The sequence below is a fragment of the Mus caroli genome, unplaced genomic scaffold, assembly GCF_978045245.1.
Source record: "Mus caroli unplaced genomic scaffold, Mus_caroli_1 scaffold_2, whole genome shotgun sequence".
NCBI classification, from domain to species: Eukaryota; Metazoa; Chordata; class Mammalia; order Rodentia; family Muridae; genus Mus; species Mus caroli.
In genome coordinates, this window is record NW_028227257.1 from 87,083,242 (window position 1) to 87,104,778 (window position 21,537).

The 21,537-nt window shown below is 51.1% G+C and overlaps 1 protein-coding gene and 1 long non-coding RNA gene across 3 annotated transcripts in view; one reads left to right on the plus strand and one right to left on the minus strand.

The window, feature by feature from the left end:
• Positions 1 to 3,182: 3,182 nt before the first annotated feature.
• Positions 3,183 to 19,277, minus strand: LOC147005866 (uncharacterized). The gene is made up of 4 exons (XR_015046509.1): positions 19,131 to 19,277; positions 16,259 to 16,306; positions 4,760 to 4,905; positions 3,183 to 4,034 (listed from the first exon to the last, which is right to left on the minus strand). It is a non-coding gene; the product is annotated as an uncharacterized LOC147005866 (long non-coding RNA).
• The window catches only part of Cd82 (CD82 molecule), a 42,725-nt gene continuing 30,421 nt past the window's right edge, over positions 9,234 to 21,537 (plus strand). Inside the window, exon 1 of one of the 2 annotated variants that reach the window (XM_085834635.1) lies at positions 9,234 to 9,353. The gene's annotated coding sequence lies outside the window, so the exon portion shown is untranslated. Of the gene's footprint in view, positions 9,354 to 9,620; positions 9,763 to 21,537 lie in introns of those variants that run through there. The other variant, XM_021184861.3, reaches the window with a different exon arrangement.

Consider the following 21,537-nt stretch of genomic DNA (forward strand, 5'->3'; position numbering starts at 1 on the left):
CAAACTCTGTCTTTATCCCTTTATGTCTCCCTGTCTGTCTCTCACAAAAGACATACAAACACACACACACACACACACACACACACACACACACACACACACACACACAAACACCCTGATGATAGAGATACAGGCCAGAAGATTGGCTGCACTGACAACTGTGGACACTAGGGGGAGGTAGATGACCTCGTTTTAGAGCAAGGAGCTGTTTCCCTCATATTTCCTGTAAAGGGCAAGAGCTCAGGGTGAGGAAACCAGCACAGAGGGGCCAGTGCGGAGTAACATGGTAAGAAAACAGCCTGGGTGAGAGCCATCCCACACCAGAACTCTGCATGACACAGTATGTAGAGTAACCAGTATCTATGGATTCCTCTAGGAACTCATGTCCCATAGGAACCCTGCAGGTGACAGAAAGGAGACATGGTTGGAGTGAGTGAGAGAGGCTCAGAAGCTGTGGCCATCTGGACCCCGGATGTTGCAACTGGAGTGGGCCAACTGCAGCAGCCCCCTCTGTCTGTCTGTAGCCCAGGTCTGTCTGTCCAGCAGTAGCCTGGGTCTACCAAGAGGTTGCAGCTGTTACCCAGTCCCAGCTCACATCAAGAGAGTCCTTTTTTTCTTTCTTTCTTTTCCTTTTTTTTTTCCTTTTCTTTTTTCCCACAGCAGAAAACATACAGTTGAATATTAATGTGAAATCTCCCAGTTTTCAAATGCTGGCAACAGACTCAAAACTTTCCCAACTCAAGTCTCGGGGGTCTATGTGGCCCCACCATAGGCTTTGGGGCTACTGACACTACCGACGTAGACCAGGCTGGCCTGCCTTCTCTGGATCACGGGGATTAGCGAGTACCAGCTGGAGGCTGAGGGTGTTTTGTTTGACCCTGGGTTTGGCTTGGGGAAAGCTCTCCTGCTGTGCGCACCCACCCCCAGCTCAGGTGTTTGGGGGGAGCAGGGGCTGTCTTTCCTGCTTCTTCCTCTCCTACACCTTCTCATCTACCTCTGGGTGGACTGGGACTGGGCATGAAATTATTTAAGGGAGCTTTGTGCAGCTGCTTCCTCTGAACTGAAACATCCCCTCCCACTGGGAGGAAGGAGGCTGGGAAGATTCAGACTGCTAAGGAGGCGATCCAGGCTCTTGATGCTCTGCGGGATGCAGGATTCCCAAGGCCCCTTCCTCCCCGCAGTTATAAAGTATCTTTGCCAGGAAGAGGAGACTCCAGTAAAGTTGCTTGTGTGTTAGGAGCTCTAGGAGGCAGCCTTCCTGAGACTCCGCCCCTGCTGAGAAGGGCTTCTGTTGCTGCTACAGCTGCCTAAGAGTCACTCCTGCTCCCTGGAGTAACTCCTGGCTGGATCTGTTTCTTTGATCTGGTATTGTGTGTGCCCACGCTAAGGTGAACAGATGTTTGCTCACATGTGCCCACAAAAAGCCACAAAGCAGGGGCTCCTCTGTGTCAGCTTTGCTACCCCAGCAGCCCTCACAAGGAAACGTGAGGGCCATGGGTTGTGGCTTCCGGCGTGCTCTACTGGGTTCAAACCTTGTACTGCTCACGCAGAAGACCCCGGTTCAGTTCCCAGCACCCACGGTAACAGCTCACAACAGTCTAAAACTGCAGTTCAAGGGATCACACACCCTCTTCTAGCTTCCTTGGGAGCCCACACACTTAACGGTATTCATACACACACACACACACACACACACACACACACACATTAAATAAAAATCATAGAAACAGATCTTGTTCAGGCATGGTGACACACATCTTTAATCCCAGCACTCTGTCCATGTAGTGCGGTCTGTCTCAAAATAAATAAATGGATAAATATGTTTTTTTTTTAAAGGATAGCATTTAGAAGCTAGATGTAGGTGGATTTCTGTGAGGCCACTCTGCTTAACATAGTGAGTTCCAGGACAGCCGGAGCGACACAATAAAGAGAGCCAGTCTCAAGACAAACAAAAAGAATAAATAAACTCACAGCTACTAAGGTGTGGGTTCATGAAGGTTTGGAGTGCCTAGACCCCACCTTGGGGACCAGCTGATGCCTGCGAAGGGAAAAAAAGCAGTTTTGACAGGAAACTGTGAATGAAGGCATTGATGGACTAGTGACCCAGGTGACTAGTGACCCAGGTGACTAGTGACCCAGGTGCAGAGATCATCAAATAATGAACACACTTCATGAAATGCAGAGTGTAGCATCCCGTTATTAAATTAGTTGACATGCTTACACTTGTCTCTTTTTTTAGGCATAAGAGACCCTGGTGGGAAACACGGACACGGACTGCACTCACTCACAAGTGGATTTTATCTGCAAAGTAAAGGACCGTCGTGCTATAATCCACAGATAGAGAAACTAAACTCGGAGAGCTTCGTGGGGGATGCAAGGATCTTCCTGGGAAGAGGAAACAGACTTCAGGGTGGACTGGGGGTGGGTGGGGATGGGAACAGGAGGGATCAGGTTGGGGCGGGGAGGGAGAGAGTAGTGGAAAGTATGACTGGAATTGGGGGACATTTCTGGAGTGAAGTGGAAGCCTAGTACAATGGAACCCCATAGAATCTACAAGGGTGACGCCAGAGAAGATTCCCAGTGATGGGGGACACAGAGCCAGAACTGGCTTCCTCTGCAACCAACCAAGGCCTCAAGTGGAGGGACTGGGACACGAACCCAGCCACAAAACCCCTGACCTAAGGTTTGTCATTCCTGCAGCATGTGCTGGGACCAGAGCCTGGCATTATTGTCCCCAGAGAGACCAGAGAGACTTCATGAAGCAACTGATGGGAACAGGTGCACTGTCCCACAGCCAAACGCTAGGCGGAGCTCGGGGGTCCTGCAGAGGAGGGGGAAGAAGGGCTGGAGTAGCCGCAGGGATCAAGGACACCACACAAACAGGGCCCACAGAATCAACTGACCAGGACTCATGGGGCTGGCTCACAGAAATCAGGGAGCCTGCAGGGGTCTAAGCTAGGTCTTGTCCTAAGAGTGGGAACAGGGGCTCTCTCTGGCTCTTCTGTCTGCCTTTGGGGCTCATTTCCTCCTACTGGGTGGCCTTGCCCAGCCTCAATGTGAGAATATGTGACTGGTCTGTCTTACTGTAGCTTGTTGTGCCATGTCTGGTTGATGTTCCGGAGTGGTGTGCTCTTTTCTGAGCAAAGGTGAAAGGAGAAGAGACTAGGGGGAGGGGAGGAAGGGGAAACTGTGGTCAGGATGTAATATATGTGAGAAGAAGAAATTAAAAGGAAAAACTGGTAATATAAAGCTGGGAGTCAGGTGCTCCTCTGATTGGCTCTGGCTCATCTGCTCGGCTCAGGCGATCTTCTGGTCGGCTCGGGCCGCTGGCTTCCACCCTTGCACAGACAGAAGGCAAGGCTGCTAGGTTCTGTAACTGGTCACTTTTATAACCAAGGTTGCCACCGTCACTTTGCTGGAAAGGCTAATAGCCACACACCTCAGGCCAAGGTGGGTGTTTCCCCCAGACCTTCAGAGGTAGCAAGGGGCAGTGAGTAAAATCAGGTCTGGATGATCTTTGATTAAATCACTGCTACTAGAATGCACCCAGGCTCTCCAGTGGAAACAAGTTTGTTGTCCTGGCTGTAACCCAGCCAGGATGGGTTTCGAGGTCAGTACATTATGGTTCCACAGCCCAAGAAAGTAAAGGTCCCAGGCAGGCCCAAAAGACTGGAGGCAATACTGATGAGAACTCATGGGCTCAGACATGGGGCAGGCACAGAGGTGCAATGGAGGTGTGTTGTGAGCTCTGGGGCCAGCATCCTTTATGATGCTGGTTAGGTGTGGCTAGCACACCCTGGGGAAGCTCTCTCATCCAGAGTGGACCTCTGGGGAAAGGGTGTTTGTTCTGTGCTGGATGCGCAGAATCAGGTCTCTGGATATGGCTAATTCAAAGCTCTTCTTGGAGTGCGGTTTCTGTAGCTAAGGCTGGTAGAAATCATCTGTGAGATGCTACAGTGTTGGTCATGTTGTCATCTTGATATCAGGCAAATGCTTTTCTGCACCTCTGTCCCCACACGTGGGAAGCAGGCATCCTAAGAATGAACATTATTAGGGTGATTGAAAAAAAAATCTGTTCACGTTCACAATGCCGAGGAAACAGGGCTGGCCAAGGGGCAGGAAGGGTTTCCACTGTCTAGAAAATTCTAAAAGACTGTTTGTTCTTGCTCTAAAACACTTTCATTTAGATTCCCAGTTCTCGTCAAAGGGAATTCCACCCCATGTCTTTGAGGACCCCCGAGAGAACTCGGTCTTCTCAGAGGAGGCTCCACCATTTTCTCCTTTGAGCACAGTGCTCCTGCATGATCTCCACTATGGAATGAGAAGAAAGACACAACCTGACTTCCAAGGCTGGATCAAGACATCGCAGCTTTAACATCACCCTCCAAGTGTTCAGAAACCAGAAGCCTTGCTATGAGAAAACCAAACTGCCTGGAGGCCTCAGGGACAGGAAGGGAGGCCTGTGCTCAGCACTGTGACTGTCCTATCCCTTCCTCTCCCCCTCCCTTCCTCTCTCCCTTCCTTCTTTCCTCTCTTCCCCTTCCCACCTTTCTTGACCCTGACCCTGACCTCCTCAAGCTCTCTCTTCCACCTCCTGAGTTCTATGACTACAGGGAAGTGTACTGCTGTGGTTTGAATGAGCACGGCCCCCCATAGGCTCATAGATTTAAATGCTCAGTCAACAGGGAGCAGCTCTATTTAAGAGGGATTAGGAGGTATGGCTTTGTTGGGGAAAGTGTGTCTCACTGGAGTGACTGACCTTTGATGTTTCAAAAATCCAAGCCAGTCCCAGTGTCTCTCCTGCTGTCCACAGATCCAGATACAGAGCTCTCCTTCTCCAGCATCCTGTCTGCCTGTGTGCCTTCATACTCCGTGCCATTTTGATAATGGACTAAACTTCTGAAACTGAAAGCAATTTCCAAGCAAATGCTTTCCTAAGAGCTGCCATGGCTGTGGTGTCTCTTCACATTTAGAACACTGACCAAGACAACACACTGTGCATTTCCTGCCCTGCCCTGCCCTGTGCTGCCCTGTGCTGGTAGAGACCCTGTCAAAAATCAACATCACCAGATGTGGTTTCGAAACAGAGTTCTTTATAAGTCTCCTGGCCTCGGGTATTGTGTTATAATAATACAAAATGGGTGAATATAATAACAGTGAGAGAAAAATACTCTCTTCCTCTCGTATTTGAGCTGTGCAGAAGTTTGGGGGTCTTTAATGAATCCAGGCACAGACGAGAACCTGATACCCACACTCTTGTCAGTGACTTCAGACCATCTTGGGGACAGTGGACTCTTCTAAGGCCATACTTCTTTAAAAGTTTAGTCACCACCCCACACCCTCCAATCGGCCATTTGAGATCTTCTGCTAAGCTTTCTAAGCCTCCTTGGCTTTGCCTCTGGAATGGCCTAAGGATTTCATACCAGATGGGAGTCTCTCACTAGAAGTCTGTTTATCTTCCTGGCAAAATGCCCCCAGGTAAGGCTGGAAGAAAGGGAGTCGACATTACTGGGACATCCATCCATTTTAGCTAATGCGTAGCTGGGTTTATATCCACCCAGGCCCAGCCCTTACAGTCCCAGATACTGTGCACAAGTTCTAAGGGACAAGGATACAGACTCAGATAAGAGGGGTAACTATGTCTACAGGATCATCTTGACCATGCCTCTGTGTAGAAACACGGGGGAGTCTCTGTTCAGCTGGCCCAAATACAGCCTCAAGGGCAACCCAAGCCTCCTGACTTCTCTATCCCTAGATAATTGGCTCTGTCACAGGTGTTCAATTCCTGGAGGCAGTAGCTGTGTGGAGCAATGGGCAGATGGGCTGGGGTATCCTCACGACTGAATCCTGTATTGTTGTGACACTGAGGACAGGAAGAGAAGCAGTCAGGTGGACCCAGCTATGGACCTGAGCTGATCTCCTCACATGCTCTAACTCCTGCATGAAGCGCAGAATCCAGGAAGTCCAAACTGGAGCATGGTCTTGCTGATGGATGGATGATGATCAGGCAGGAGGATGAACCTTTTGTTGTCTGGTCTGTGACCTGCTCAGCATAAGAGGATGCTTTTGAAACTGTACTCTAAGCTTGGGTTTCTTGTGCTAAATGAGGCCTTCACACTAGGACCAGAACCCCAGGATGTCAGTGCCTTTGGAGAAAACCTCAGCAGGAGTGCAGAAGACAGTGCACCTTGTGTGGCAGGAATTCCAGAAGCTGCACATCTACTTCCCTATTTCCCACAGGACACTCTAGACTGCCCCCATCTCTAGTCTAGAGTGGCCTTAACAGGAAAGGGTTGCCAACAAGATTTAAATAGGAGGGGCAAATTGGTAATGGAGGAGCTATCTGGGCTAGGGAGGGACTGATAGGACCTAGGTCTTTGGTCTATTGGGTACCATTTTCCTCTCAGGTTGAAACATCCCATCTTTCAGGGAATCAAGTTAAGCAAGAAGGCAAACAACTCAAAATAGCTTCAGGAAGTCCCTGAAACTGACCAGATTCACTAAGCCCCTTCCTCTCAGAGTAAGCAATAAAGCTGCAAAGAGTTTCAGACAAGTTAACTACAAAGGAGAAGAAGACTCAGACCAAGAAACAGGCTGAGATACCTGGAAGGGATTTAGACCACTAAATCACTTGGACACTCATCAACCTGCTGAGCTCGCTGAAGCTGTGTCTTATGCTCAGGTTCCCAGAGATGTCACCTGTGTCTGGGTTGTGCTTTGGAGATTCATTGGTTCACCACGTTGGACTTGGGTTGTATCCATGCTTTGGTCTGTTGTGGGTTCCCTACCTGGGGAGAATTGATGTGTACGTTGAAGCCCTTCAGGACAAGTCTTGTCACACAAAGAGCCATCTGTGAGTCACCATCGCAAACATCCTAGCTTGGGGGTCAAGGAGGTCTCAGAGAAGGGTGGGGAGGAAGGCATTTTATGGCCGCTTGGCAAAAGTTAGACAAGGTCAAGATCTAGCACCCAGGCCAGGACACCACAGCACCCTGTTCTCTCACTGTGCCTCTGTGGCTCGAGCATCCATAGTGTCAGGGAACAAGGTTGGCATCTTGGCATCTTATGGAATAAATGGCAGTCATCTGAGAAGGGCAGTTTATGTTCCCTAAACTTAGCTGGAATTGCAAGCTGTCCTGAGCCTCCCAACTTAGGTCCTGGGAACAAACTCCGGGCCTCTGGAAGAGCAGCAAGTACTCCTGTCCCATGAGCCATCTCTCTAGCCTGTTTCCTAAGCTTAGTATATAAATTGTTTGATTAATTCATTACCTGGGACTATCGCTAACTGTGTGGTTGGAACCCTTGCTCACCCTGGCCCATCTGCTCTCGTTCCTTAACCCCACCTGATCGGAGAAAATTCTGGCGTAATTCATCACCCCTCAGCTCTTCATTTCTGGCAACCCACCCAAGAGTGCCCCACCCAGGAGCTCAGCTTTTGACCATATATGGGCTTGATCCCAGCTCCTAGCTGACGCATCATCATCTGTCACCTAAGACCTATAAAGCCCCTTGTGTGAGCCCTGCTTCGTGACTTCCCTGGTCCACTTCCTTGGGATAGGGTGAACCTGCGTAGGAGTAGCCTTTATCTATTTTAATCTGGTCTAATCTGGCCTACATTGCACTGGTGGAAAACCCATTTTCAAGGATGACCTTGAACTCCCAATCTTTTCACCTTTACCTCCCAAGTGCAGGGACTTCCGTTTTTAGCATCATCCCAGACTTAGTCCCTCACTAGGCTGAGCTCTTGGTAAATACAATTTCTTCTCATCTCCACACTCAGAAAGTTGGAGCAGCAGCAGCAGCAGCAGCAGGAAATAGAGGACAACCTGGGCTACATGAGACCAAAAGTAAATAAAAAGTTATTTTCAATGGCCACCGTCACAATATTTTTTGTTATTAATCTTTGTTTATTTGTTTGTTTGTTTGTTTGTTTCCTTTTCATGCAGCCCAAGTTGGCTTCAAACTTGTTTAGCCAAAGTTGGCCTCAAACTCCTGATCCATCATGCCAGTCTGTCTGTCTGTCTGTCTGTCTCTCATAAATCAATAATGTGTTTTTATTAGATTAGGGTTTTGTTTGCTTTGGCTTTGGTTTTGTGGGTCCCTTCTTAAGAGCGCTTACTTTGCCCTGGGTAACACAGATGCTAGGTCCGCCTAGGCCCTGTGAGTGAGTCTCAGCCGACCCAATTCCCAACAGTGGCTCTCAACCACGAAGCTGACTCGAAATCACCTGGGACCCTTGTGAAAGCAAACCACTGCAGTGTCCCACCGAGTTGTTTCTGGGTGCCTCAAACCCCAAACATGAACCTAACAAGTTCCCAGGCAGTGATGGGGCTTCTAGGGTGAGATCAGCTTTGAGAACCACTGGGCAGCCTTGCATCCAGCGCCCCACTGGCAAAGCAAGCACATTCACACCCTCCCCTCAGTGGCTTGCGCTGCTATGCCAGTGAGATGTGTTGCTAAAGAACTTCAGCAGTTCACAGGTTATTGGCCCTGGTTGTTAACCTGGTAAACTGCCTGAGGCAGATCCTCGGTCTGAAGTGCAGGGTGGTGTGTCAGACATCTGGAGATCTTTGGCAGTCCACTTTCTCAAGGAAGAAGCCAGCCATGGAGGTCTCAGGCCCTCTGCCCTCTCCTGCCACCCCTTCATCAGCCTGTTGTACCACAGCTGGCTGGTCTGGGCCACTTCTTCAAGGGCCAAAATCCAGACAAGCTAGGACAAGTATTAAGTATGATTCGAGATGTTGGAATGGTTCATGAACGACCCTGCTGTTAGACTCTAGCCCACGACTTCCCCTCTCTAAAGCTTGGGCTATGCATCTGTAAAATGGGAGCAAATAATAAAATGGGTACAAATAAAGTAGCCCAGGAGTGGTAGGGACTGAAGATCAGAGTTTTAACAGCTGTTGGCTTTCATCCTGTCTTCTAGCAAAAATTCAACCACTGGTAGCTGTTAGTATTTTCAGAAAGTGCTTGGCTCCAGCCGCCTCCACATGGACGGAGACCTGGTCTTGGAACGCGAACGCTCCCACGCCATTCCCGGGTTGCACCAGGAAACGCCCGTCCTAGAATGCCAACGTCGGGGCCCCAAGGCTTATAGCCCTGAGCCAGGTTGCTAAGGGGAACAGGCTCGGGGCGGAGCAGAGAATCCCCCGGGAAGGGCGGAGCCAGGGAGTTGCCTCCCAGTTGGAGGCCTAAGGGTGAGCCCCTGGGGAAAGTGATGGACGCAAAGGGGTGAAGGGCTTCGGAGGACCGCCAGCGGCGTAGTTGGGAAGTGGGAAGGATGAGGGAGACCATAGGGGGTGAGACTCCGCAAAGCTGGAAGAGACTGGAGCGGCAGAGACTTGGGGTCCCAGGTCAGCCTTATCCCTTGGAGGCCCAAAGCAGGCGGACCAAGGCGCGTACGTGGCCTCGCCTCTAAACTTGAGCTGGAACCAGGCTGCAGGGCTGGGCAGAGCTGGAGGGTTGGCAAAGGGCAGCCCTGTGTTGTGTAAGGGGCGTGGCTGTTTGATTGAACCAGGAGGCTGTGGTGGGCGGAGCCCGGTGCTACCTCCCGCAGGGCCCAGAGGGGAGCTGTATAGGGGGCGTGTCGAGGGCGTGGTCTCGGGGAGCGTGGCGTGGCCTGACAAGGCCGTTGAGCTTCTGGACTGACTTCGGGAGGGGGTGGCGGGGGAAAACCGAGGGACAGAGCCAAGTTGCGCAGTCAGACTCGGGTTGGGGCGCCAGCTGAAGACGCGGGACTTAAAGCCAGAACCCAGGCACCAGGTAAGAGAAGCCTGGGGGAGGGGACAGGATAATCGGAAGCAAACTTAGCTTTGCCCGGATTTCCTAGCAGGACCCATTCCGCCAAGCCCGTGGGGCCCGCTTGGCAACAGGTAACAGGCTGGAGCACTTAGTAGCTGAAAAGGGTCGTTCACCTCCGAGTCCCGAACTCCCTAGTTCTGGCTGCTCCACACACCAGCCCTGTGGCCCCGGGCCTGTCCCTGCCCCTAGTCCAGAGCTCCTCGGGTTCCAGAAGGAGGAAGTTGATTGAGTTGAGCTTCCGAGCGGAATGTGAGGGCTAACAGGTGACAGTCACAGTGGTGTGTGAGTACACTCGCTTTCAGATTGCGTAGCTAGACCTCAGCGACTTCCGCAAAATGTCACTGAGAGAAACGATTTAAGTTGCCCTGGGTTATTGGAAGGAACTCAAAATCCAAAGCAAGGCAGTTTCCGTTCTTTTCCTCCTTCCACGTTCTGAGCGCACCACTGAACTGGGTGGACTTAAGAGTGGAAACCTAGCCAAACTTTTCCAGGTGAGCTGGTTTGGAAGAGGAGCCTGGAGGGATAGCATCAGAAGAAACTCTCTCTTGGGGTGCATGGGGAGAAGAAGGGGAAACCCTTCCAAACCTGCTCAGAATCAAGCCAAACCCAAGAGAGCTCCTTGCTGTGCCAGGGATTAGGTATTTGTGCAGAAGGGGCTCCACTTCTGATAGTGGGGTGTGTCCTGGGTCCTGGCTGTGCCAAGGATTTAGGCTGTTGGATTCAGACTAATTGAATTCCACTCCCCTCCAAACCTTAGTTTCCTCATCTGTAACTTGGGGAGCAATGGCCAAACAGTAGTAGCAAGAATTAAGTGAAACTATGTGTACTGTGCCTGACAGGCCATTGGGTGCCCAGAAGCCTCACTTCAAAGCTCCTGTGATGTCAGTGAGCAGGTGGTGTGCTGTCTTCCTTCTGGGAAATGAACACATCTTTGGGGTTTGGCTTGGTTTGGAAGGCTTGTGGGTAGCTGCAGCTGTCCCATCCCTGACCTCATCAGAGTCAGAAACTGACACCAGCCGTCAACGTCATCTTGTTCTTTTGTGGGTCAGGAAATGTGTTACCTAGACAAAGGAGGGCCTGAGTCCCTAACATAGCTTGGAGATGATGGGTATTGAATTTAAACGACCCCCACCCCCTTGTAAAAAAAAACTGCTTAATGAGTCCATGGGCCTAGCATTACCCTCATCCTGAGGTGCTATGAGGCTCCCCAACCCGTCTCCCTCCTGGGGAAGTTTCTCTCACAGCTTGGGCTAGCTCAGGGGAAGTCCCAGTAGTCTATGAGGCTTTAGTTTCACTGCAAGCTCCGTTTAGGGTAGGAAGGGCACATGGTCTGCATGAGCAGGGCTGGGCACAGAAGACTTGGAAGGTGCCCCATGGGAAATCCTTGCATTTTGGTGGGAGATGAGCCCCTGCTGTAGAGTCAGCTGGAAAGTACTCTGGAAAGCCTGTCTGAAGGCCGGGCCACGTGGAAAAGACTGTGTGTGGTGGTGGGGGGCACAGAATATGTGAGGAATCTCTGGGGAATCAGAGTGGGTAGCAGGGATGGGGTTTAGAGTTGAGCAGGACTTTCTGCCTGGACTCCCCAGTCCTGATTAATCTTTGACCTGCACACTGCCTGCTCCATGGCTGTCAGCCTTTTGGTGGCATTAGATGAGACTTTGCTGCAGTGAGGAAGGGTGCACCCGTAGGAGAAGAAGACATTCAGCACCAACGGTGCCTGGTGTGTACAGCACCCTCCCCCCACTACTCCCATTCTGTGATGTGAAATGCCAAGTAATGGCACAACAATGGCCCATACCCTTCGGTCACTCAGCGTCTGGAAAGGGGCTTGAGTCAAGGATGTGACAGAAGATATTTGAAGGAAGGATGAGAGGAACCTTTGGGGCCTTAAGGACCAGAAAGGTGGGCCAGAAGGTCTTTTGAACAAAGGGAGATGCTCAAAAGCAGGGTCAGCTTCTTAATGGAGATCTTGAGAAATGGTTGGGTTACTGGTCTGGCTCGGTGGTTGCTACAGTTGGCTGCAACTTTTTAATACAATTCCTCATGTCATGGTGACCCTCGACCATTAAATGATTTTTATTGCTACTTCATATCTACACTTCTACTACTTTTAAGTGTAATGTAAGTGTCTGTGTTTTCCAATGCCCATGGGCAACCTCTGTGAAAGGTCTTTTAACCCCAAAGGGGTCAAGCCTACAGGTTGAGAGCCACTGGTCTAGCTAAGGCTGGGCTCTCCAAGTATTAAAGTAGAAACGGTAGGAAGGATAAACTCCAGATGGGCTCTGAATGCCAGTGAGAAAAGCTTGGCCTTGTGTCTTGGGAAGTGAGGCGCCTTGAAGGTTTTAGGGCAGGGGAGTGATCCAAATCTTGACACTGTGTGTGCTAGATATGCAGGGGTAGAGGACCTGGGAAGTCTAAGGGACTTTTGGTGAGAGGAGGCCACAGGTTAGGAATGGCAAACAGCCCAAAGTGGTGGAATCCAGCTATGCCCTGCCCATGGGGCACAGTCAGGGCTCAGAAGGCAACCACACTAAGTGGGTGGTAGTCACAGGGAGGGTGAATGCTGTTAAGTGACAGGATGTAGCCTCCAAGAACATCCTATGTTCACCCATGAAGGAGTGGAGTCTGGGACCAGTCAGGGAGCCTGTGCCAGTTAGCGGTGATCAGGATGGGAAGGAAAAGTACCTAGGCTTCCCTGTTCAGCCCAGAAAAGGCAGGAGTAAAGGATCAGTCATTTGGGCAGAAGATTCCCACAAGGGGTAGATTTTGGTTCCCCGAGGCTGCTCTGAAGTTTGACATGCAGGAGAGCCCCTTATTTTAGAAGTGGAAGTTCCCACTGGTTGGCAACTCCCTCCACCGTGGGGACCAATCCATTTTCCCTAGAGGGCCAAACAGGGTCAGATCATCATACATTGGGTGGGGGGAGTGGCACCTGACCCAGCAGCATAAGCCCTGAGCATGGTTTTGGATTTAAAGGGTCTGAGGCCTGCTGGTTCTCCTGTGTCGAGAGGTTTAGCCTAGACCTCTGCTCTAAACCATTATGCCCACTTCCTCTGTGGGAAGCTGGGTTGTAGCTGTGATATAATCAGTAGCATCAAACAGTCAGGACTTGGCTCTGCAAGAGGCCACTGGCGGGAAGGGTGGGTAGACCCCAGGCTGCTCAGCCTGGACCCCTCTGTGGGACAGGATGGGGTTGTGACCTGTTTAATCTCAGCAGGAAAGAGCCAGCCTGGGTCTGAGAAGCCAAAAGGGAAAGCCCAGAGGTAAACAGGGCCCAGTGGTCAGGATATGTTTGTTCCTCTCCTCCCCTTAGCCACTGATGTTGTCTTACTGAGAGAGTCAACCCCGAAGCCAGTGGCCTGCAGGGTCCAGCTGGGATTTGTCCAGTTGACTTACTCCTGACTCACTCCTGGGATTCCCCTGCACCACAGTGTGTTTCCTGTTAGCAGATGACAGACACACAGGACAGACATGTAAAAGCAGCTGAGAGGATCAGAGGCCTGCGTTCTGGTCTTGTCACAAAGTCCAGCTCTGGTAGTTTGTCCACTGTGTGAATGTAGATAAGTTCCCACTTCTCTCTGGGAGTCCCTTCCTGGCTCTGCTGCTAACCAGCCTTTCCTTGGTGTTCAGGTGACACACACATGCACACCCAGAACTTAGCAGTGGACTGAGCAAGGCCCTCAGTGTGAGTAACTGTACTCTTTCTTATTCTGTCCCTTTATTCTGCCCGATGGAGCTTGAGCACATAGTATGGCACATGGCCCAGCACATAATATGGCATATAGCCCAACACTACACTCTAGAGTTTCATTTCCTAGCTCTGTAACTGTTTCTGAGACTGTGTGTGAATCGGGAAAATGGTGGTGATGACCCAGCACAGTGCAGATGCTCAGTGGCTGAGAACTGTGGTTAGGGTCTGTATCTGGCTGGTTTGCTCCAGCTCTACCAGGGACATTTCCTCAGTGTGCCCTCTGCCCTGCCTTCTGTGCCCCTTCATTATTCATCCATGAGATGTCCACAACGCTAGTCATTTCTAAGTGCCGGGTGCTTCTGGGCTCTTCTACCTGGGTCTCCCCGTGACTTAACTTCCCTTTGGTCCTGCTGGTTTGTGGTAAAAAGAGGCCTCTTGGGAGGGGACTACCTTGTCCATTTATGTGTCTGGGCCTACTGTGGACCCTCAGGAAATGAAGCTAACAGAATAAAGGGGTTTGGGGGAGCATTTCAGTTGGATTCAGCTCCCTGTGAGATCCTTAGTGACTCCTTTGAGAAACCACACATTGAGGAAGCAGGGCCTGGAACCTACACCAGGAGGGAAGTAGGCTGCCTGGGCTCTCATGGTTTTACACAGGGCTTCTGCTTCCCCATGAAGTCTGGTCTTTACTCTACAGAGAGGGGAATGAGGACTTCCTACAGTCCCAGCCTAGTGAGGGACCTCTGTATCCCTCAGTGAACCCTCACTAAGCCATAGACACTTTCCTGGAAGCAGCTGGCAGTTACTGTGTATGTGTCTGGGCTAGGGGGAGGCAGAGGTGCCCTCCAGGATGCTTAGACCGGACATTATCCACAGGTCACCCGGGCAGTTTGGAAAGTGCTACCCCCCGAATTCTTGGCCTGTGCTGCAGCTTCTGTGTCTTTGGGCCCTAGCCCAACTCTCCTTGTTAAGCTTGGAGTCCCACCATGGAGCAGCTCTGAGTTCTGAGCCTGGAATCTCTAGACAGGGTGCTGGAGGGTGGACCTTTGGGCCTAGGTTTAGATCCTAGCTCTGCTATGGAACTCTTGAGGAACCTGGGGCAGGGAGAAGACCTATGGCTGATTTCTTTACTTCAGGCAGCCCATGCTCTGGAAGCTTCCCAAGCCCCTAGGGGAGTGCAGGGACCCCAGGCCAGGTCAGAGACTATGGACGTAAACCTCCCCAGCATGCTTGCCACTGCCCCTGCTTGCCAGCTGAATGCCACGTTGGACAAGCATCTATAGCCCCTAGTGCCAGTGTCAGTTCCTGTGGGAGGACAGACAGAGCTGGTCTCCTTGTCCACAGTGTGTCCATTATTTTCTCATTGCAAAGGCAGAATACTTGATAAGCAGCAGTGTGTGTGTGTGTGTGTGTGTGTGTGTGTGTGTGTGTGTGTGTTGGGGGGTGTATTTTGGCTCACAGTTTGAAGGGGCACGGCCTGCCATGGTAGGGGCCACTGTGAGGACAGAAGCTTAAGGTGGCTGGTTACATTGTATGTATAGTTGGGAATCAGAGAGAGGATTGCTTGTGCGCAGCTAGCTTTCTCCTTTCCTACAGTGGTAACCCAGGCCATCTATTGGTGCTGCCTACTGGGTGCATTTTCTCCCTTTGATTAGCCTAGTCTAGATAATGCCTCACAGGTACACCCAGAGGCTGGTCTCCTAGGTGACCTAGATAATGTCTCATTCGCAGCTAGGATTAACCATCCCACAAGTAGGCGTTCCACATCTGCAGTCAGTGAGCTGTAGACCCAGTGTGTTTGGAGGAAACTGTCGTGTGGGAAGGCTTTATGGAGCTGTCATTAGTTCCTAATGACACAGAGTGACAACTAGAAATGACAAAGAATACCGGAAATACTTAGATAGTTCATACATTACACTGCTGTTCATAAGGGACTCTGGGCATCCCCAGGTTTGACATCCTTTCTAGGCACTAAGGGACCGCCGTGCTGTTTGACAATGACACAGGCACTCATGTTTGTGAAAGAGTCTGACTGTCCTGGGCACCTGTATACGTGCAGTCTGCATACGAGCTGCTTCTGGGCAATGTTGTTGACAAGAAACAGGCTTTAAGTCCCTGGGAGACTGGAGCCTTGAGGCTGCTCTGAACCTCAAGTCTAGGCATCTGGGTTCATACTTCAGCTTGCCTTTCAGACCCTGTTGTGAAACCTCAGACGGTCACAGCCCTTCCCAGACTGCAGAGCTGTAACTGTTATCCTGCAGCTGCTGTGTGTGGCTTTGTCATCCAGGCACATGGGCAGATCAGGGCTTTTCCCAAGGAGAGGACATCTGGGTGCTGGCCTTACCCCATATCAAGCCAGCCCAGGAGGAAGGTGGGGATTGCCAGTTCCCAGCAGCTGCCAGGAGGTTCTGTAGGCACAGAATGGTAGGGGCTGCTCTCTGTGACTCCTCACCAAGGCCCCAGTGCAGATAAACACCTGTTTAAATATGTTCAGTAGGATCCAGAGGTGGCTCAGCCTGTAAGGGCGCTCACTTCTAAGCTTCACGATATGAGTTCAAGCCCCAGGAACTACATGGTAGAATGACACACAGTGGGTGGGCAGGTGGATGGATGGATGGATGGATGGATGGATGGATAGATTGATGTGACAATAACAAGAAGAAACCACCAACCAGGGACTAGAGAGCCGGCTCTGCAGTTAGGAGCACCCACTCCTCTCTCAGAGGACCTAGGTTTGGTTTCCAGAACCCACAAGGTAGGTTGTACCTGTCTGTAACTCCAGTTCCAAGGGGTTCTGACATCGTCTTCTGGCTCCTGTGGGCATCAAACAACACACAGTACATTTCTAGGCATAGAGGCAAAACGTTCAAGCACATAAATAACTAAATAAATTCCCCAAGTAAATAGATACGTGCATTACTATAATCAGATGTGCAGATGAGAGACATTTTTTTGCCTTTTAAAGTTTTATTTTTCTGAACTTTATGCCAGAAGCCCATATTATTTTGATACTTAATTTGAAAAGGGAGCGTACTCACACAACAGTGTTATAAAAGAAACATATTTGAAGAAAATGGATTATGTGAGCTTGAGGTCACATTGAGGTTTTGGTTGTTAATCAATCCCATGCTTTCAGAGGAAGGGTGGAGTGTTCGTTTGAAGTCCATATCAGCTTGTCAAGGCCCAGGAGACTCCCTGGGAGTGCCTGGGTCACAGCCCGCTTGGGCAGCCAACACCAGATATGTGACAGTGTCTTAGGTAGTATAGGTGTGACCCACCAAGGAGTTAGGTGCAGTTCCTGGAGCTTGTCATGGTCACCAGGGCAGCTTAACTGCCTGTCTAAGCCTCAACACGCTCACTTGTGGAATGGGGATGGGACTGATAAAGCTTATACCAGGGCATCAGGTGAGGGCTCAGTGAGCTTCACAGGTGTGCAAGCCTGTGGCAGGACTAGCTTCAGATCTGGGCAAGGGCCTTGCACACTGTCGGTTATGGAATTGGTGGAGTCACTTGTTTGAACACAGATGGCACTTGGCCAGATCCTGCCTGGCTGCAGGACCAGGTGGTAAGAGCCGACAACAGCTGGATGGCAGCTTTCTGCAGGCAGCCTGGCTCTGCACCAGGTGGAGCCTGGCCTAGCAAGCCTAGTGTGGCTCCTAGAGGAGCCCATCAGATAAGTGACCCTTGGATCTGGGGCAGGGAGTGAAGAAGAGTGGGGGTGGGGGCAAGGCTGAAAGTGTGTACTCAATAGAGGTCCCTCCACAGTGAAACAAGTGGAGAGAAGAGTATGTGTTCCCACACACGTGCATGTGCGGCCCTTCAAAACAATCCCTGGTGTGTAGTAAGCACTTAGTGCATACATATCCACCACGTGTTGATAGTAACAACAGTTAGCAGTTGCACATGTACGGGGAGCAAAACCTTTCCCGCTGGCTGTCTCGGGAGATGGATTATTAGTGTGCCTGCAGGGAGACGGACGAGGCTTCACTATAGAGGACAGAGAAACACGGCAGACTCATTGGAAGAGCAGGTCTTTGAAGTCATAGAACGAGTGAGTAGGTGTTTAGGCCTTGAGTCATGCTCTGTCATGTAGACAGTCTTCCTCTCTGAACCCTGGCCTCTAGGTGTGTGTGTGTGTGTGTGTGTGTGCACATGCACACTAGCCAAGGCAAGGTGGATGTGTGTTCTGCTCTAATCTGTCCAAAAGATCCCCAAGCCCAGTTTCTCTGCTGAACCATCACTGGCAGAGTAGAGCAGCAGACCCACTTTTTTTGCCAGGAAGCAGTATCCCATGGTGCCTGGTTCTTTGCTTTGTGTACATTGTAAACAGTAAGCAGAGAACTACTAGGGGCTCCCCATACCGTGAGTCTTCCAGACCCCAGAACTGCACACGTTAGCCAGACTGATTGATTGATTGATTGGTTGGGTTATTTGTTCGTTTGTTTGTTTTTGAGACAGAGTCTCTCTACATAGCTCTGGCTGTCCTGGATTACTGTGTAGACAGGGCTGGTCTCAGACTTACAGAGATCCACCTGCCTTGGCCTCTCACACCCAGCCTGCCTTCTAGCACTTTCTCAGCCTTGGCTTCCATGTGGGCCAAGTGAAGACATGCCCAGTGGCAAGAAGAGCCCACCCTCATGAAGCCAGCAGCTAGTAAGTGTGGTGATAGTGGCAAATGAGAGCTGAACCCGGCAGCCCTGAGCTGGAGGGTGGGTACTTGCTAGGGCTGCTGGAAGTGGCAAGGGTCAGCTGGGGATTTGAACCTTTGTGGACTCAGTGTTTAGATTGAGTAAGCCCAGCCTGGACTCAGCTGTGGAGAGGACCCCAGTAATTATTCTAACATTAAAAAGGGGTGGGGGTGATTGCCTAGACTTAAAAACCAAAGCAAATCAGCCTCATGGGCTGAGGAGATGGTTCAGTGGAGAACGCATGGGGCCCTGTACGAGTGAGGATTCCCAGGACCCATATGAAAACCAGGCAGGTATCGCAGCTGCCTATAACCACAGCACTTGGAGGCAGAGACAGCGTCCCTGGGGTGAGCTGCCTGCATAGACTTAGACTAGCTGGACAGGAGGAGTTCCAGGCTCAGCGAGAATCCGGCTCAGTAAATAAAGTAGAGAGTGACTCAGAAAGACACCGGACTTCAGCTGCACGTGTGCCCATAAACATGTGAACACACATACACACAGGCCAACATATACACCTATACGTCCACAAAACAACAGTGGCAAAAAAATCCCCCAAAACAAACAACCCAAAAACTTTGTTTCCATCCAAACCAAATGGAAAACTTTTCTAATTACTGAAGAGTGGTTTTGTGGAAAAAGATGGCAGTGCACAGAACCATATGCTTAAAGGAAATAATTACTCAGAGATAACCACTGTGAACAATTTCGGCTTTTAAAAACAAACCATAAAAGATGTGTTTACACCCTGAGATTGGGGTTGTGCCATCAGACTGGCTTCCTGTGAGCCTGGACCCCTGCTTCCTGAGGCTTAGAAGAGGCTTGCCATAGCTTGGCTTCCAGCTCTGGGAAGTGAGAAGAGGAGACACTTTCCTCCCCTGTTGAGCCCCTGCCTGCCCCAGTTGAATATTTCATAATGACCTCAGAGGCTGAAGTAGTCACCTCGCCCTTACCTGCATCCTGCTCTCAGCGCTTCTGACCACCACAGAGACAGTAGTGAAATCCTCCAGGTGGCTTTTGGGCCTGATGGTCTCTGGATTCAAGGTCACAGGAAGGGCATTGTGTGGCGGTGAGTTTGTTGTGTTTGGAAAAGAGTCTAAGACCACAAGAGGCAGGCAGGTCTCTCTTCAGTGTGACTTTGGACCCCCACCCCCCATGGAGCCTGTGGTATCATTAACTAGTCATGGGATCATTTTACTATTTAATGCCCTGTCCCTGTGGCAACTCTTCCTGCCTGTCTCCTTCTGGAAACAAGGGCTCTGAGAAGTGGGTCCTTGGCAGGATGTCTTGGGAGAGGGAGGTGGGCTGTAGTTCTCACAGCGTGACTGGTATGCATGCCAGTCATTGGAAGGTTTGGGAGAGGATCCAGGATTTCTGGTGGCTGAGGAGGGGGCAGGGGACATGGTCTGTGAGTGTACATTGTATTTTTTATTACATTTTTATAATTTGTGTGTTAGTATATGCATGAGGGCTGGGAGGATGTGTGTGGAGGTCGGAGGATACGTTGTGGGAATCCTTTTTCTCCTTCCAGCACATGGAGCCTGGCTGCATGGCGTCACTTGCTGAACCTTATCACTTGCTGGGCGGAGAATGTGCATTTCTGGCTCCCCCTCCCCTTTTCACATTGGAGATTGAACCCAGGCACTTGCACACACCCAACAAGTGTGCTGGCACCTGACACATTCCTGACACACCGTCTACCCAGGAGATTAAGCAGGGCAGCCCTTGGTGAAGCCAGCTGTAGTGGTATGGAGGCAGGGCTATGTACAGTTTAATAAAAGCCCACCCAGTGACGCCTAATGACTGCCCCTCCCATCCCATATAGACACCGTGCGAGTGGGGAATTTTATACACAGGAGAGCCCTCATTTTACAGAATGGAGAAGTGAGGCTTTGGTGCAGGCCCTCTCCTTTCAGCCACAGAGAGCCCAGTGCTCAGCACTGAGCTGGTGGGGTCCCTGTGTGAGGACACAAACTAGCTGAATACTGGCTTACAGCACCCTTTAGCCCCTGTCATCCCCCTCACCCCACCTTCCTTCTGGGTAGGGAAGCTGCCATACCTTCCCCAGCACTGCCTACCCAGGGAGATCCCCAGAGATGCCTGGAAAAGTCTCCCGGAGTCTTCCCGCTGTTCCTAAGGCAGGGCCCTGTTCTGCTTCCCCACTGACTCCTCAGTAATGTGATCTGAGTCCATGTCTCTTGTTTCCCCAGCCAGTATGTGCTCTGGAAGCCAGAAACTTTCCCTCAGCTGGGCTCTGCCAGTCACGTGCAGCAGAAGGGGGATGCTTTGGGCTTCTGTAAGCATCTGGTGTGAGCTAGGCCTGCCTGGGGCTGGTTTTAGGAAATTCTTGTACCAGATCAGCCTCCCAGGTAGAGGTCATCAGTGCCCATTTCTCCAAAAAGAAATTGAGAGAGAAGAGTGGGAGGGCCTGCTCAGGTGACCAACTGGAGAGGGCAGGGCGGGGCACTCCAAGCCCACACTTCCCTTGGGGTGCCCACTCCTCCTTTCTTATAATGACACCCTGTGCATTATAGCTGCTGACCACAGATAGTTTCTCACACACTCCCTCAGGCTCCCTGGGAGCCTGGCAGAGAGGTGAGGTGTTACATAGTTCTCACAGTGACAGGGTGCTGAGCCAGCTGCCCAGATACCACAGCTCAGGAGTCTTGGCTGTGCTGTCAACCCCATTTGGTACCTGTCCTCCCTCCTAACGCCCCCCACTGGCTCCTGAAGAAGGGAGGACTCTGGGCCTGGATGTGAGGGAGCTAATACCCCATGAAGAACCAGACTAGGATCTTCATTTGGTGTGGAGCCCATGTGGTGGGAAGGTCCAGGCTGTCTCCAGCTCTGCCATGGGAGAAACAGGGTGGGGGCAGGGGAGGGGAGGGATTCTGGGCACCCTCTACCCCTGGCTTTTCCTAGAACCTGTGTGTCCTGTGAACAGGATTTTGCAGACTTTTCACACATCAGGGTTTGGGGCCTACTGCTCTGCCTGAATGTCTGCCATTTCTTGTCCTCCTCCTTCTAGGCCACTGGAGGAAAACTTGTTCCTCGGACCAGGCAGCCGGTCCAACTGGTTTCTGTTCCTCCTCCCTAGGGCCCTGGAAGCCGAGCGGAGGAGAGTCCACAGCTTAGGACCTGGTCTTGTTATAATGTCCCTGCTCTAGGCTGACAACTGAATTTCTTCTCCTCACTGGGCATGGTGGCATAAGCTTCTAATCTCAAGTGTGCGTAGCTGGTGACAAGGCTAGCCCGGCTACTTGGTGGCCTAAGTGGCCTCTCCAGCCAGGCCTGAGCACAGCATTAGAGCAGATGTTGGGCCAGGGCCTGGGGCTCAGAGTGTTTGGTTGGGTCTTTGTG